This window comes from Ovis aries, chromosome 15 (assembly GCF_016772045.2).
Source record: "Ovis aries strain OAR_USU_Benz2616 breed Rambouillet chromosome 15, ARS-UI_Ramb_v3.0, whole genome shotgun sequence".
Lineage (NCBI taxonomy): Eukaryota > Metazoa > Chordata > Mammalia > Artiodactyla > Bovidae > Ovis > Ovis aries.
Genome location: NC_056068.1, coordinates 74,121,765 through 74,139,950, shown reverse-complemented (window position 1 = coordinate 74,139,950; position 18,186 = coordinate 74,121,765). Strand labels below are relative to the sequence as shown.

The window sequence follows — 18,186 nt, the reverse complement described above, 5'->3', positions numbered from 1 at the left end:
GGGGGCGCGCGGGGAGCGGGCGCCCGGCAGGGGGCCGCCCGCCGGGGGGGGACTCCAGCCCCTCCCGCGGGGCTCGGCCCCCACGCGGGCCGGGGGGCGCCGGGCGGGGCGTCTGGGGAGGACGAGAGCGCCGCGGAGCCTGCGCCCCGTGGCCCGCCCGGGTCCCCCCCGCCCCCAGGCTCCGCAGCCCGCTCGGCACGGCGTACGGCGCGGCCAGAGCGACGCCGCCGACACTCAAGTTGCCAGCCACGCACCACAAGCCCGCCCCTTCCCCACCTGCGCGGCCTCGAGTGGCGACCCGCATCTGCGAAGGGCTTCACGCCAGGATCTTGGCTGGCCAACCAGATGGCCCCCAGCCGCCAGTGATGGTGGCAGGGGTTGCGGGGGTGGGGGGTGGTCACCGAGGCAGGAACCTGGGGCTGGAAGTTTGTCAAGTGACTCCCCCAAGGTCACACAAGCCATTCGTGGTGACGTCCTCACTGGAGCCTGGGGCCTCCTCTGAGTAAACTGGAAACAGGAGGACCTCCAGAGGTAAACGTCTTGTCTGGACTGGTTCAATTCTATGCCACAACCTCAGCCCATTCTTCCAGAAGGATCACTGGAATCACCAACCCCGGGTGGGTTCTGGACTCAGCCCAATAGGTCCAACTGCAGGGTGAACCCAGTGGAATTTTAAGGGATCCCTGAATACCCCTGCTCTGAGGCTCACTTCTCAACTGGATGGACAACATTCACACACAACACATTCTGAGACCAACTGGCTCAGTTTAGGAGTCTGGGCCCCCAGCATTCACTGCCTGTGTTCAAACCCCTGTGACTGGCTGTGGGACCCTGGGCAGGTGTTAGGACTCAGTGTTCTTCAGTATGCCTGTATTTGGAGACAGGGCCTGGAAGGAGGTGATAAAGTTTAAATGAGATCATATGGATGGGGCCCCAATCTAATAGGATTGGTGCCCTTTAAGAAGGGCTCTCTCTGCTCCCTCCTGCTCTCTCTCTGCACCAGGTAAGGGCAGTGGGGAGGTAACTGCCTCCAAGCCAAGAAGAGAGCCTTCACCAGGAACCAAATGAGCCAGCACCTAGATCTTGGACTTTCCAGCCTCCTGAACCGTGAGAAGTAAATGTTTGCTGTTTAAGACACCCAGTTTATGACATTTTGTCATGACAGCTCGAGCTAAGACAGTGGGTTTTCTAACTTCTCTGTGCTCCCATTTCTTCATCGGGAAAATGTGGCAAGTATTAGGTTCTATCACAGACATCTCTGTGTTAAACGGACAGAGATGAAATTGGAGGGATCTGGTCACTATCTCTGCACATCAACTGCACATCAACTGAAGAAAGCTCATTGGGCAGGTGGGTATGAGTGATGTCATGAAGGAGTGGCTTTGAATTCTCTCCATTGGATTGGATTTAAATCAGTCATTTGCAAACTACAGCACTCTGTTAGGAACTGACTGCTGGGGACCATTTTGCATTGAGTTCTCCTGTTCTAGCCCCTCTGCCCACCCCCGGCTACACCTGCACACCATCCTCCACCTGTACCCATGCTCCACCTTGCCAGGGAGCCTGTGAACTTGCTTTGTATTCCATCTGCATTTCACCTGGAAAACTCCTACCCATCCTTCAGCTGTCACTGCCACCCCCCATAATATCCTCTCTAGCCCTGTGTCCCTTTCCTCATGGCCCTGCATCCTTAGAACAGTTTCTTTTTAACATGATTGTTTGATTAATATCTGTTTCCCATAATAGATTAGAATCTCGCCAAGGGCAGAGTGCAGGCCTTTTTGCTCACCGCTGAATGGTCAGCACTTGTAACAGCGCCTGACATCCCGGCAGAAATAAGTGAAAGACAAGCAGGATACTAGGGCATAAACGTTAAGGAAGCTCTCATTCTCAGGGTCATGCACTTGCAGGATTAGTACTTGAGAGTGAGTGCCTCCTTAAATTTTACACTTGCTTTCCTTACCTGGTCTCATAGGGTATTCTCAATAAATATTTGTCAAGGGAATTGATGGACAAATGACCCATGTCATAACTCACCCCACCTCCACTAATATGTCCTTCTGTCCCCATTGAGAATCTCAGCCTATCAGGGTGGGTGGGTTATTGTTTTGAACCCTCTTCTTGGGGCACTTTCTCATGACCTCTACTAGACACGGTGGGTGAGGCTGGTATGTAGAGGCAGTGAGGGAAAGTGAGAGTGTGAGGGAATTAGATTCCTGAGGCCTGGAGCTTGGATTTGATAATAAGTGTAAAGAGGAGCCTGGTGGGCTACGGTCCATGGGGTCGCGAAGAGTCGGACACGACTGAGCGACTTCACTTTCACTTTTCACTTTCACGCATTGGAGAAGGAAATGGCAACCCACTCCAGTGTTCTTGCCTGGAGAAACCCAGGGACGGAGGAGCCTGGTGGGCTGCTGTCTCTGGGGTCGCACAGAGTTGGACACGACTGAAGCGACTCAGCAGCAGCAGCAGCAGCAGCAGAGAAGCACAAGCTGTGCAACCACAGGCACAGGACTTCAACGCTAGGCCTTAGTGTCTTCCTTAGCAAAATGGAAATAATCAAAATTGCCCAGAGAAATCAATGAGACAAAGACAGGGTCAAGGCCCTGGAAAGAGCCAAGTGCTGAGGGTTTATAAGAGATGTTAACAGTAAACTGGCTGCCAGAGGCAAGGGAGTGAGCAGGAAGAGGGAGGAGACAGGGGAGGGAGGTTATAGAGACAAAGGGGGAAAGGAGAGGAGGGAGAAGTAGGCAACAGTAAGAGAATGAAGGCTGGAGGGGAAGAGGGAGAGGAGAGGAAATCAGAGAAAAAAAGATGGAAAGAGAGAGAGACCAAGGGAGAGATGGAGGGAAATGGCCCACAGACACTTCTGTAAGTCTGAAATGGCCCTGGGGAGACCATCCTCTTATGAGAAAAGCATTCATTTGAATCTCAGAGTGAGATGTCTATGGACCACTTCCTTTCAGGTCTTATTTTTCATTTATATCCCACCTTCATCCCATTCTTTTAAAAAAAAATTGTGATGATTTATAACATAAACCTATACTCGACAGGACAACTGAACAACCAGAGACCTCGTGGAGAAGGAGTGATGCTAGTTATACCCAGAATCTGTTGTAAGATGGTTGGTGATCTAGTTTTCCATTCAGTTCTGAGCCTCCTGGCAGCAAAGGCCAAAAGGGAAACACAATGGGTTATAATACTCACTACTGATACCTATTTACTAACTACACAATTAAGTTTTCCTCATTCTTGGAGGGTCCAGCTGCCTGGAGAATCAGAATCAAGCCTCACTTATGTGACTGACATGTATTACAATCCTCTGTGCCTGTAACAAAGGCCATGGAGGCAGGGAGGGAGAAGATGGGTCATGACAGGACTGAATGGACTTCCTTGGGAAGACAGGGAACGCACAGGCGTATGTCCTTCACTGGGTCCACGTCAGCAGGCACTGTAAGGAGCCAGGTGAAGCTCCGGCAACAGTTTCTGCGGATTGTTCTGGCTCTGCTTGCCTGGGGAGGGACCTGGGGGAGGGGTGGTCGGCAGGCCTTGTGGAGGACTCCCAAGCTGCTGGCAATGCTCCCTCTCAGCTGGCTCCTCGGAGTCTGCACACGCAGAGATTAGGCATGTTGCAAACCCAGCAATGAGATGCAGACCCAAGAGGAGGGGGCAGAATGCAGCTCAGGAGCCTGCAGCTCTGTTTTCACCCTTGGCAGGATGCCAAGGACCTGGAATGCCCAGCAACAAGTGTGGCCAGAGGGACTCAGAGTCTGTACCCACTGGGGTACCCTTGAGGCTGGCACCATGAGCATCTGGCGGGCCTCGCGCCCCTGCAGCATCCTGCACTGTCTCCTCTGATGACAAAAGGACGTGCAGTGAGGGGGCTACCCGAGTCACACGGTGACATAGGCTGGGTCCCAAGCCCTGGGTCTCAGTCCTGACTGTGCCATAAACTTTTTAGGGGTCCCTGAGTGAGGTTCTGCCTGGCCCTGAGTCTCAGTTTCCTCCTGAAAAATAAAAGGTCTGACATGGTTCTTAACAGTAGACCATGGCGGGTAAGCAGGAAAAAGCATGAAATTAGTATAGGGAGTTGTTGGATGTATATGTCCAGCAAGCACTGCCTATAGAAAAAATAAATTATACACCTAGCACTTATACATCAGATGAATTTGCAAATGTATTAATATGTAGATACTTTTGTGATGAACAAAAGGTAAATTTATTGTAAAGTGTTATTGACTCACAGAAGCTCTGCCACCACATGTGTTGTTACTCAGTTGATACCAGCACAGCCATTCACAAGCCGTGTAACCTTGAGAAAATTCACTACCCACTTCTGCCTCTGTTTCCCCATCTGTCCAATGGGACAGATATCAGATCCTATCTCACAGGACTGTTTTACATAGCACAGTGCCTGGCATAGAAATAAGTACTCTATACATATTCTTCTTATCCATTTTATTTATTATTTTAAAAGCGTAGCACACATCAGGTCTGGGGCTTCCCCAGTGGGTCAGCAGTAAAGAATCTGCCTGCAATGCAGAAGATGCGGCCGGAGCCGCAGGTTCGATCCCTGGGTCAGGAAGATCCCCTGGAGAAGGAAATGGCAACCCACTCCAGTATTCTTGCCTGGAGAATCCCATGGGCAGAGGATACTGGTGGGCTACAGTCCATGGAGTCCCAAAGAGTTGAACATGACTTAACGACTAAACAAACAAACAAAAAAGACAGCCATAGCACATTAGGTGGTGATGTTGGTGACATTTTTTGACACTAAAAGAGGGCCTTTACAAGCAGTCAATACCCTTAATAGAAAAACACTTTTAATAAACCTATGCTATAAAGATGATTATTCCAAGAGAAAAAAATGTAAAAGTTGTGAAAGAAAGAAAAAAAAAAAAGACAAATGGCCAGTATGCTTTATGGAAAACTACAAAACTTTAATACTCAAATAAATATAAATTAAAACAAATAAATATCATCTCTCCTTTATTAAACTGGCAAAGATTAAAAATCTCAATACCATCAGAGTTGGCAAGTATGTGGGGAAATACCCCACATACTCTAGCAGTTGAAATAGGAACTGATGTCACATTTCTGCAGGGCAATTTGGCAGTGCCTTGAAATGAGCAAAACCTTTGTAGGAGCAAGCTCAAATCTAATAATTTACCTAAAGGACATAATTAAGCTGTGTGCAAAGATTTACCCACAAGGCTGCCCTCTGCAACATTATTTTTAGTAGTAAAAAAAAAAAAAAAAGGAGGAAATAACTTAAACCTCAAACACAGAAGTTAATACACAACATACAAGGAAATATTAGACAGCAACTAACAACGCTTCAGAAGAATATTTATTGACATGGAAACACATGCTCAATATACTGTGAAAAGAAAAATGAAAGTTATGAAGTGAAAGAAGCGAATTGGAAAAAGCTACATCTTGTATGATTCCAACTTATGGCATTCTGGAAAAGGCAAAACTATGGAGACAGCAAAAAGATCCGTGGTTGCCAGGGGTTGGAGGCTGGGAGGGGTGAATAAGTAGAGCACAGAGGATTTTTAAGGCAGTGAAACCACCCTGGATGATACTATAATGGTGGATACATGTCATTATCCATTTGTCCAAACCCATAGAATGCAGAACCCCAGTGAACCTTAATGTAAACTGTGGGCTCTGGATGATAATGATGTCAGTGTAGGTTCAGCAGTTGTAACAAATGCACATGCCTCTGGGTTTAACTGTATAACCAACAGTTGAATGCCTGCTGGGGTGGCCCCTGGACCAGCCACACAGCTGAGGGCTGATGGGTCCAAAAACACTTCCAACTCTTGGAGTCTGGGCTAGTCCTAAGACTGATGCTGCTGTCCACAGTGGGGAAGGGGGCGGGGGGCAGGGAGCACAGGAAAACTCTCCATTTTCCGCTCGATTTTCCAGTGAACATAAAACTACTCTAAAAAATAAAGTCTATTTTTAAATGAAAGTTGCAAAAAGATAGGTACAAAACAATTGCATTTAAAATGTGTATTCAGCTATATGGATTTGCAACACAGGTCTGGGAGGATATATTTTGGGATATCACTAGTGGTTAGTTTCGGATCTTACGTTAAAGAGTTTTCATTCTTTTTTGCTTAGGTCACTTAAAAAAATTGTGAAAGAACTCTTTGTACTCATTTAGTTGAGAAACTGCCAGAGAAGATGATAACTAATGTTCTTCTATCTTTACCCACTTGTCATTAGATGCTGAGACCTAACCAAGTATTTAGGGCTTCCAGCGGTGCTAGTGGTAAAGAGCCTGCCTGCAATGCTGGACACCTAAGAGACACAGGTTCAGTCCCTGGGTTGGGAAGATCCCCTGGAGGAGGGCATGGTAACCCCCTCCAGGACTCTTGCCTATAGAACCCCATGGACAGAGGAGCCTGGCGGGCTATGGTCCGTGGTGTTGCAAAGAGTCAGACACGACTGAAGTGACTTAGCATTCATGCATGCACAAACAACTGTTTGGGAGGAAGGAGGAATCTAGATGAAAGGTAGGCATATAAGTGTCTTATATGTGCCACGTGATACACATTGGATGGATGAATCAATGAATCAATCAATCGCCCAACTGAGCGATAAAGGCCCCGATGTTTTTACCACAAAGCACCTCTGTTTTAAGTTCTATATTCCCATTTGAAAGGTTTTGTCCATGAAACATAGTGCATGGACTCTGTAATAATTAATTCCTTTTCCTAATTTTTTTTATAGGTTATGTGAGAACTTGGGTGAACACATAGGTTCATTGCTATCATTCTAAGCAACAGCAAAGAAATCTGACATGGCTCATTCACTTGTCCTGCTGATCACACAGAGCCATGCGATGTTCATTACACTTCTCTATGTTCAAAAAACAGCTTGGTGGATAGAATACTATGCAGAAATGGAATTGGACCCCAACTGCACACTGTAGAGTAGGTGAGTCACGATGCTTAGAAAAGAAACGTGACCCCAGAGAGCACATGCTCGATTTATATAAAATTTAAAAATAGTCAAAACTATGGTGGTTAAAGGTTATCCTTGCAAACAATCAGAAAGGGCCAGGAAAGCCAGTTCTAGGATGCTTGTCACGCCCTATTTCTAGATCTGAGGACTGGTCCCGTCTGAGTATTGATCCCATTTTCTAAGTTTGTGAAAATACACTGTCACACTTTTACTTTTCTATATGTTAATAAAAACAAAGAAAAAACTCTGCAGGGGCTCTCAGGGCAAGGAGTTCCCAAGGGGAGACCTCTAACCCCATCTAGCCCCTGATTTTGCGGCTGGAGGAACAGAGGTCCAGCCAGTTGAGGCTCCTGTCCCAGTCGCAACAGATCTGGTTTCAGGCCTTTATCTACACATCAGTTTTCGCTGAGCACCCGTGGTGCAGCTGGTCGGGGGCTGTGGAACACGCACTCCCAAGGTGGTTCCTCCTGAATAATCTTTTGGAGGTGCTATGCTGACTCATTCAAGCTAAGACTTTGATAAGGAGTTGGAAGAAACAGTGTCAAGGTTCATGAGTCAAGCAGAGAAGCTGGTGAAGGATGGCACCTATTTAATGAGCTGGCTTCTTACTGTTGGTGGCTTACCTGGATCCCCCTCTCCTCCCACTAATGAAACCGGATTTTGCTCAGACGCTGCACTTCCCTCATGGGAACGACTCTCCTACCCTCTGGAGAAAGCACGAAGCCATTATTGCAAATGGCAGGCGTGTCCTGCAGAAGACCCCAGCAGGAATCCCCCTTAGGATGAAGCTAGCACAGCAAAGTAGCGGAGAGGTGTGGTATAATAATAAATATATTTGGTCTTTGTCTTAAAGACCTGAGCTCCTAAAACCCTTGGCATTTCCCACTAAGAGTGTCTTGTTAGCCACAAGGAGCCCCTTGCTATCACACCTGAGTCGATGCTAACGAGGTAACATAGGATGGGGTTCCTTGATGGACTTAAGATGGGGCTGATCACCAGAAAGACCAAGAAATTCCAGTCATAACTTTCAGTCCCATCCACTGATGTAGGGATCGGGGAGAAGGGTAAGAGGAGGTAAAGATCGAACTCTATAAAAATTCTCTTTTTTAAAGATGTTTTTATGTGGACCATTTTTAAACTCTTCATTGAATTTGTTACAATATTATTTCTATGTTTTGATTTTTTTTGGCCATGAGGCATGTGGGATCCTAGCTCCCTGACTGGTGATTGAACCTACAACCCCTGCACTGGAAGGTGAAATCTTAACCACTAGACCTCCAAGGAAGTCCCCTATAAAAATCCTTAGGATTCAGAGAGCCTCCTGGTTGGTGACCACACCCAGGTGCTGGGAGGGTGGCATGCCTGGAGAGGGCATGGAGGCTCCACACCCCTCTCCCCATGCCTTGCTCTTCCATTTGGCTCTTCCTGAGTTGTATACTTTACAATAAATCAAAAATAGTAAGTAAAGCACCTTCCTTGAGTTCTGAAAATTGTTCTTGGGAGTCACAGCACCTGGGGAGGCGGTTGTGGAAATCTCTGATTTATGTTGGTTGTAAGTATTGCATGCGTGGCCCAGGAATTGCAAGTGGCATTTGGAGTGGGGACAATCATGAGCAAATCCCAACCTGTGGGATTCTGTGTTCATTCTGGATCGTTCGTTTCACTTGGTGTCAAAGAATCAGAGGACAGAGCGTGGTTTGTTCAGTATTGGAAAGCATCCCCGAGTGGAGACTTTAATCGACCTGGTTAAGGCATTAAATCAAATGGTCCTAGACTCTCCCCTACTTCTGCACTTCCCGTCACATGTTTTCCCTCAAGCCTGACTAGGATGGGGTCTCTGTTACCTGCAGCCCTGGCCATGCTCACTGGTACCCTGTCCCACCAAAGGTACAGGCTCCACCCCACTCGCAGGTCCAGTCAGGCTGGGACCCGAGCTCTGGTTCTGCCTCTGTGCGTGCTCCTCCACGGCGCTTGGACCACAGAGGGGCAGGAGGCGGAGCGGCAGCCCTGCACCCCCAGGCACCCTCTCCCTCAGTCTCCCACGTGGCTCTAAGGTAGAGAACCTGCTGCCAAAGCAGGAGACGTAAGAGACGTCATTCTGCCCCTGGGTCAGAAAGATCTCCTGGAGGAGAGCATGGCAACCCACCCCAGTGTTCCTGCCTGGGAAATCCCCTGGACAGAGGAGCCTGACAGGCTACAGTCCACGAGGTCGCACAGCGTCAGACATGACTGAAGCGACTTAGCACCCTCAGCCCAAGACCTGACTGGACGCTCTAACCTGAGCTCGCTCTCATGCACTGCTGCTGGGAACGTAAACTGGGACCTCTAGGGAAGGCAATTTGGCACTGGGGACCTTTCAAAAAATACCCATGACCTTTGGTCTTCTCAGAATTCCACTTCTCAGAATTTCTCCAAGACACGTGGGTAAGGGTATTCATTGCAGCACTGCCTGGAATGGCAAGGACCAACCAACGTGTCCATCTGGAGGCTGGTTAAGTAAATGAGAGCGTATCCACGTTACAGGCAGTTTTTTCAAAGGAGGAAGCAATGGAACAAACTCCACCCCCTGCCTCCACTCCAGCCCTACTGTCCATTCTCCACCCCACAGCCGGGATGAACCTGTGACCACCTAAGTCAGATCAAATGGTCCCCAGCTCAAAACCCTCCTTGGAGCCCCATCACACATGGAGCAAACAGCAAAGCTCCTCAGGGGCGTGCCAACCAGACCCAATCTGTACCCACCCCCCCATTCACTCCAGACCTCACCTCCTCCCAATGCCACTTCACTCTCTCCACAGCCCCAAGGGCTGCCTTGCACAGCCTGCAGCAAGGCACGCTTCATCTCAAGCTTTTGCACAGGCTGTTTCCTCTGCCTGGCATGCTCTTCCCCCCAGGGACCTGCAGGGCTCTCAGCCCTTCATGCCCTCAGCCCTTTGCTCAGTATCACATCCTCCGGTCGCTTGTATAAAATTGCGGCTCCCTTACGCTTTCTACCCCTCCTTCCTTGCTTCATTTTCCTCCAGAGCACTATTCACCATCAAATATATGCAGTACTTATCTCTATTACTGGCTGGCTGTCTCCCTGACTAGAATGTAAAATCCAGAAGGTCAGAGATGTGTATCTGGTTTGTTCATTGTTATATCCCCTGCCACTAGAAGAATGCCTGGTGCAAAGTTAAGCACACATTTGTTGGATGGATTACATAATTCGTGGTGAAAACAAAATCCCGAGGTAAAGAAGACTATATATATAATTTGAGAGGCAGTAAAAAAAAAAAATGGTGGTTGAGACCAAGCTGCCAAGGTTTAACTCCCAGTGAGGTCAACCCCTGTGTGATGTCATCAGTTCAGTTCAGTCGCTTAGTCGTGTCTGATTCTTTGTGACCCCATGGACTGCAGCATGCCAGGCTTCCCTATCCATCACCAATTCCTGGAGTTTACCCAAACTCACGTCCATTGAGTTGGTGATACCATCCAACCATCTCATCCTCTGTTGTCCCCTTCTCCTCCTGCCTTCAGTCTAAATGAACGTGATATCATAGGAGTTCCTTAACCTGTCTGTGCCTGGGGATATTAATAGCACTACGAGGATTAAATGAGTTAATATTTGTTATCTACCCAGAATGGGGTCTGATACAAAATGAGAAAGCTACGTTAATGTGTGTTTTATAAAATAAACATGCCCCGTTTTAATAAAATTAGGAGAGCATATGCACTTATCTGTGCTCAAGCATGCACAGAATAGCTCTAGGCTATGACAGCTGCTGCTCCTGAGACTGAGGGCTCAAGTGGGGAACGGGACTGACTTCTGAGTTGTACCCCAGACCCATGCATTTCTAACTTAAAAAAACAGCCAGTAATGCACGTGTGGGTGCCTAGTCACTCGGTCCTGTCCGACTCTGTGACCCCATGCAGTGGACTGTGACCCACCAGGCTCTTCTGTCCATGGGATGTTTTTAGGCAAGAATACTAGAGTGGGTTGTCATACCCTCCACCAGGGGATCTTCCTGACCCAGGGACTGAACCCAGGTCTCCCGCATCGCAAGTGGATTCTTTACTGCTGAGCCACCAGAGAAGCGCCAGTAATGCCTAAAGAGTTACTAACTGTTGAGGCTGGCTGACAGACGCATGGAAGTTTATTATATTCTTCTATCTTTTCTGCATAGTAAAACGTTTTAGAATACATATCAGTATTTATAGCCTAAAAAATTAGTCCCAGGCTACCCTACCTCCCCCGACTTCCAGCATGGCAGCAAGTGATGCAGAACAGGAGGTGGTATCTGCTGATAGACAGAGGGTGGACAGGGGTGGGGGACTCCTTCCGACCCCCTCTGTCCCCATGAAAGGGGACACTGAAGTCCATTCCCTGAGACCCAGTTGGCCCCAGGATTCCAATCACCAAGTCGACCACAGCCAAATAAGGCTGGGGGAGAAGAGGGTGTACCTGTGGAGGGCAGGGTCAGGCTGCAAGCAGCATAGGGTCTCTGGGCTGAGCTACCAGGGGCCACAGTGGGAGGAAGGCAAGGTCTTGATGGGCAAAGGCCTGGATATGTACATTCATCTAATGTTCTACATTGATCGCTGGCTGGGTGGCAGACAGATGCTGGAGACCCAACACGTCCTCTGGTGTCCCCAGCTCCTTACTTCTATGATGCTAATGCAGAAGGCAGAGAGTCTGTAAGCAATCTGCCCCCAGGTCCCACCTGTGGTTCTTAAGAGCCAGCGCTGGCTATCACGTCTCACTGCCTCCTACAGATCGTCAGAGCTGAAAGGATGCACCCAGGCTTCAAAAGTGTTAGTCACTCGGTCCTGTTCAACTCTTCTCGATTCTATGGATTGTAGCCCACCAGGCTCCTCTGTCCATGGAATTCTCCAGGCCAGAATACTGGAGTGGGTCGCCATTCCCTTCTCCAGGGGACCTTCCCCACTTGGGGATCGCACCCAGGTCTCCTGCACTGCAGGCAGATTCTTGACCATCTGAGCCACCAGGGAAACCCGGCCCAGAGCCCTCCTTTCTAGACGAGGAAATGGAGGCCCAGAGGCAGTGACTTGCTCAAGACCTCCCAGAGGAGAACTCTGGGAGATGCAAACCCACCACCACCCAGCCTGCGCTTGGCAGCCCCTCCCCCAGCTCTGTTCTCCTTGCCCCTCTCCATGGTGGTGTCCTTGGCATCCTCGCCTCTACACGCCTCCCACCGATCCCCAGAGCGGAAGCCTCTATACCACCAGGTGGGACCCTGATGAAACATGGTGTGGTGTTCTGGCCACAAGGAAAGGGTACCACTGTCTGCACCACGAGACCGGTGGGGGGAGAGACGTGTGGAGGGAGGGGCTGCAGGGCCATCGGGGCCTGACCCCAGCCTTTACTCCTCCCGCCGCCCCTCCTGCTCCCTCCTCCCTATTCCATCTCGCCCTGCCATTCTCTGGCTGTTTACTTACCCAGTTTTTTTACCCAATTCTGCCCAGAATTTCAGAATTACGAGACACCTCACAAGTCACCTAAATCCCTCCTCCAGGTGTTGTCCACAGACTGGCAGTAGGGCCATTACCTGGCGCTTGTTTGAACTGCAGAGGCCGGGGCTCCACCCCCAGACCTCCCAAATCAGAGTCTGCTTTAAAACAGGAGGCTCCACAAGTGACCTGTATGCCCAGTGGAGTCTGAGAAGCACTAGTCTACATTGCCAGAGGCTGGAAGCCACGGTGTATATCATCCCTGAGCACGCACGAATACCTCTAACATGGAACCAGGTAGCCAGGCCACCCTTCCATCCTGGGACAAGTAAGGCGTGTGTGTGTGTGTGTGTGTGTGCGTGTGCATGTGTGTGATGGAAGGGGCGGCGTGTGTGTGTGTGTGTGTGTGGGCGTGCGTGTGTGTGTGTGTGTGTGTGATGGAAGGGGTGGCGTGTGTCTGTGCACGTGTGCATGTGTGATGGAAGGGGTGGCGTGTGTGTGTGTGATGGAAGGGGTGGTGTGTGTGTGTGTGTGTGTGTATGTGTGTATGATGGAAGGGGTGGCATGTGTGTGTGTGTGATGGAAGGGGTGGCGTGTGTGTGTGTGTGTGTGTGTGTGTGTGATGGAAGGGGCAGCGTGTGTGTGTGTGTGTGTGTGTGTGTGTGACGGAAGGGGCAGCGTGTGTGTGTGTGTGAAGGAAGGGGTGGTGTGTGTGTGTCTGTGATGGAAGGGGTAGCATGTGTGCGTGTGTGTGCGTGCATGATGGAAGGGGTGGCGTGTGTGTGTGTATGTGTGTCTGTAATGGAAGGGGTGCGTGTGTGTGTGATGGAAGGAGTGGCCTGTGTGTGTGTGTGTGTGTGTGTGATGGAAGGGGTGGCATGTTTGTGTGCGTGTGTGTGTGTGTGTGTGTGTGATGGAAGGGGCAGCGTGTGTGTTTGTGTGTGATGGAAGGGGTGGCATGTGTGTGTGCGTGTGTGTGTGTGTGTGTGTGTGATGGAAGGGGTGGCGTGTGTGTGTGTGTGTGTGTGTGATGGAAGGGGTGGCGTGTGTGTGCGTGTGTGTGTGTGTGATGGAAGGGGTGGTGTGTGTGTGTGTGTGTGTGATGGAAGGGGCGGCCTGTGTGTGTGTGTGTGTGTCTGTGATGGAAGGGGTGGTGTGTGTGTGTGAGTGTGTCTGTAATTGAAGGGGTAGCATGTGTGTGTGTGTGTGTGTCTGTGATGGAAGGGGTGGGGTGTGTGTGTGTGTGTGCGTGTGCATGATGGAAGGGGCGGCGTGTGTATGTGAGTGTGTCTGTGATGGAAGGGGTAGCATGTGTGTGTGTGTGTGTGTGTGTGTGTGTGTGATGGAAGGGGCGGCGTGTGTATGTGAGTGTGTCTGTGATGGAAGGGGTAGCATGTGTGTGTGTGTGTGTGTTGGAAGGGGTAGCATGTGTGTGTGTGTGTGTGTGCGTGTGCATGATGGAAGGGGCGGCGTGTGTATGTGAGTGTGTCTGTGATGGAAGGGGTAGCATGTGTGTGTGTGTGTGTGTGATGGAAGGGGTAGCATGTGTGTGTGTGTGTGTGTGATGGAAGGGGTAGCATGTGTGTGTGTGTGTGTGTGTGTCTGTGATGGAAGGGGTGGCGTGTGTATGTGTGTGTGTGATGGAAGAGGTGGTGTGTGTGCGTGTGTGTGTGTCTGTGATGGAAGGGGTAGCGTGTGTGTGTGTGTGTGTGTGCGTGTGCATGATGGAAGGGGCGGCGTGTGTGTGTGTGTGTGATGGAAGGGGTAGCATGTGTGTGTGTGTGTGTGTTGGAAGGGGTAGCATGTATGTGTGTGTGTGTGTGTGTGTGCGTGTGCATGATGGAAGGGGCGGCGTGTGTATGTGAGTGTGTCTGTGATGGAAGGGGTAGCACGTGTGTGTGTGTGTGTGTGTGTGATGGAAGGGGTAGCATGTGTGTGTGCGTGTGTGTGTGTGTGTGATGGAAGGGGTAGCATGTGTGTGTGTGTGTGTGTGTGTGTGTATGTGTGTCTGTGATGGAAGGGGTGGCGTGTGTATGTGTGTGTGTGATGGAAGAGGTGGTGTGTGTGCGTGTGTGTGTGTCTGTGATGGAAGGGGTAGCATGTGTGTGCGTGTGCATGTGTGCATGTGCGTGTATGATGGAAGGGGCGGTCCACCGTGGCCCTGAGCACCCCCGCTGAGTCTGGCCTACTGTAAGCCTGCACCACCCTCCCACCCTAAGCCGTGTCCGCAGCTAGTCACACACGTAGCTTCGCCAGTCATGGCAACATAGCATGACTGCCATACAGCTGCTCGCTCCCCAGACAGGGGAGCTGGCTTGATTACTGCCGGCTACAAAAGGTGCCAAGTCCTCAGCCCTGAGTCCTTCCAGTGCACGTAACCTACAGTGCCCACCTGGGTCCATCATATCGCCCTGTGAGACCTGGGGGCAGAGTAACTGGTGCCACTATGCTGATGAGCCCGCTGATTCTTGTGCTGGGGGTAATAAATTGTCTGGCTGATCCACGGAGTCTTGGCCACATGTAGCCTCTATGCCAAGAGATTAGGGTTCTTTCCTAACCGAATATGGGTACAGGTGCGTCTTATGTGTATGAGTGCACCGTTAGTGACCACTTATGAAGAATTAACTATCTTCCCACATTCCCATGAAACGGCTTACACGTGTGGGTTTATTCCTACACTAGGACCTGGATTTGAGGGGATTCAAAGGGAACCTGGCTCTTCTTGAGCACCTCTGTTGTGCCAGGACTTGGGCCAGGAGCTCCACTTTTTTCTTATCTCACTTAATCCTCTCCGCAACCCTGCAGGGTGGATTCTATCCCTGTCTTACCCTTGAGGAAACTGAGGTTCTAGCAGCAGCTCAAGCTTGAAACGGTAAAAAGCATAAATGATCTGGACACAGGCAATAAAGAAGTAAATAGAGAGTGAGCTGATTTCAGAGCAGGCAGGGTGCTGCGATGACTAGTTATTATAATGACTGTATGCCAAGTTGCACCAAACAGTGTTCTGGGGCTTCCTGGGCTGGGCTGACAAGCTCCACACTGAGGAGGCACTTATACTCCACAGGGGTAAACATGGCAAGGACCAAGAATGCAAGATCTTCATCCTGGTTTCCAGGAAGGAGCAGGAGGGGTATGGATGTGGCTGATGCCAGGCTCTGTGCCCAGGGTCCTACATGCACTGTGGAGGAGATCCATTCATTCATTCTTGACCTTTGCGTGCTGTGGAGCGCCAGGCACTGTCCTAGGTGCTGGGAACCTGGAGTGAACTAGGTCCCTGCCTTCATGAGGCTTGCAGCCCGGGAAGAATGTCTGTAGGCTTCCCTGCTGGCATCCATTCCCCATTCTGGCGCCGAGTCCCCAGGTGTCCTTCTAGAAAAGGAGAGCCCCCTTTTCGAAATGCTTCACTCTGACTGACTGGCCCGAGGACTGATCCACAGCAGATGTATCTGCCCAGCAGAGTAAACGGTGCAGGGAAGGGAAAAGAGCCCCATTAATCAAGAGCTGCAGTCTGGGGGCTTTGGAGGAACCTGCTGGGAAGAGGAGGTGCTAAAAGAACAGAACCGAAGTACAGATTCGCTGGCAGCCAGCCACTGTGTCCCCGAGTCCAGCAGCCTGCCTACGATTGGAGCCAGGACAGAGGAAAGCAGAGTTGGAGAGACAGGCCGAGTCCTGATGACGCCGTGGGAGCCCTGGATCCAACTGTGCCTGAAGCTGCAGACACTCATGAACTCACTTTGCTAGGCCCATCAATTCCACTTTCCCCTGATTCTGTCTGATTGTATTTAGTCCTCTCAACAATCTTCTGAGTTCAATTTTACTGTACTTGGTTTTCAAATTTAAAAAAGGGAGGCTCAGAGAGGTTAAGTAGCTTGAACAAAGATGCAAAGCAACTGTCCAGACGCTCTCCAGGTCAAAGCCTACGCCCCTTTCCCCTACTCCAGGGTGGCAGTCTAGTGCTGAGGGCGATAAACTGCAGTTGCAGGTGGGGTAGGGTCTTCCAGGGCCGGGAGTGAAGGGACCTCCTTGGAGAGGTGGTCCCTGCGGAATGGTTAGAACAGTATCTTGCTCTAACCAGACACAGGCTTGGAGAGAGGCAGCAGAAGTATGGATCCACAGCTTACAAACGGATGGCTGACTTTTTTCCAATTTTTATTTTTGCTTTGGTTGCCAACTTTAAAGAAACAGAAGATTTCGTGTAAAAACATGGATGTTCAGCTTCTCTGGAAAATCAGAAGCGTTCGCAATGCCAGGCAGGGGGTCCCACGTGGCAACATTTTGCCAGGGCTGGGTGGTGGTGGCCAAATGGGCGGGGCACTTACTTTCCACACCTCCGGCGGACCCGTGTCCCTCCTGCCTGGGCCAGGCCGCTGAGTGTGTGGCCTGTGTGGCAGAGACCAAAGTGCTGTGTAGACGCTGTCCTCTGGGAACTCAGCCTCGGGTGAGATGGGGTGCTGGGGAGGGGCCTCACCGGCGCCAGCCTCTGTCCAGCCTGGCTGCACCCAAGAATGGCCCAGAACGGTTCTCAGCAGGGGCTCAATACACATTTGGTGAAGGGAAGAAGAAAACTGAGAGGGTGAGCTGGGGGCTTCCAGGAGCACGCACAGTGAGCTTATAAACCAGCTCCAAGAGGCAGCTGGGTGTAGAAGTCAGGAAAAACTCGGGCTCCACAAACTACGGCTCTACCACATGCAGCTGGGCCATCTGGGGAGTTTATTTCACCTCCATAAAATGGAGATGATAATAGTCAGAGAGGGGTGTTGTGAGCAAAATGGTGAGCGGTCAGTAAATAACCATTAGCCTGACTTCTTCCACGAGTCACCGTCCTGAGCTAAATTCCTTCCTCTCTCTGAGCCTCAGTTTACCCAAGGTGGTTAGGCTGGACTTTCAGCCAGAGCCGACCAGCTCTGGTATTCTGTGACTATGAAAATTCAGCATTCCTGCAAACTCCCAGAGCTGGACCACAAAGAAGCACCCCAGCAGGTCACACGGGTCTCTCTGAATCACTCCACCACTAGAGGTCAAAATAGACCCAAATGTCCATCACAGTACAAATTCATTTAGATTCAGCCTAAGTTCCAGCTCCAGGACCTGCAAAATCATAACCCAAAGGCACAGGGACACAGCTGGAAGGGGCCGGCCCCCGGGGGCCCTTTGGGGGATCCCAGGGTGTCCGGTCCCTGCCTCTGAGCACGCAGGCAGGGCTCCGCACAGGCGCCTCGCTGCGGCTGGCGCCCAGGCACCCAGCTGGCAGAGCCGTTTCCATTCCTCGCACACGCCCCCGGATGGGAAATGATTCATGAAAACCAAGAAGGTAAAATTAGCCCAGAGGCTGCCGAGTAATTTATGCAGCCAGCAGCCTCGGGAGGGAGGGGAGGCCCCCGCTGCCAGCTCACTGTGGCCTCCTGGGGGCTGGCGGAGGCCAGTCTGGCCATCAGCAGCCTCTGCCTCTGGGGTCTTCTATTTCTGGACTCAGCCTCCAGAGGCTTCCAGAACTTTCTCTGACCCCTCCCCCCAATTTTCCAACCCTTTAACAGATCCATGCATGCAACTGGGGAACCAGGTAAGTGTCAGTGAGTAGCTGGGGAGACATGCCTGCATTTCATCCTGACCTCAACTTAGGGGGACCAAGTCACCTCCTGTTTCACCAGTGAGGAAACTGAAGCTCAGCCAAGTGGGTAGCCAGAGGTGAGTGGGAAAGCTTGTATCCAAACCCAGATCTCGCAGCCTCCAAAATCAGTGCTTGCCTCCCATGTATGC

The 18,186-nt window shown here is 50.6% G+C and overlaps 1 protein-coding gene across 2 annotated transcripts in view; it reads right to left on the bottom strand.

The window, feature by feature from the left end:
- Positions 1-18,186, bottom strand: part of PRDM11 (PR/SET domain 11) — a 92,232-nt gene that overhangs the window by 56,490 nt on the left and 17,556 nt on the right. The gene's annotated exons all lie outside the window — the stretch shown is intronic.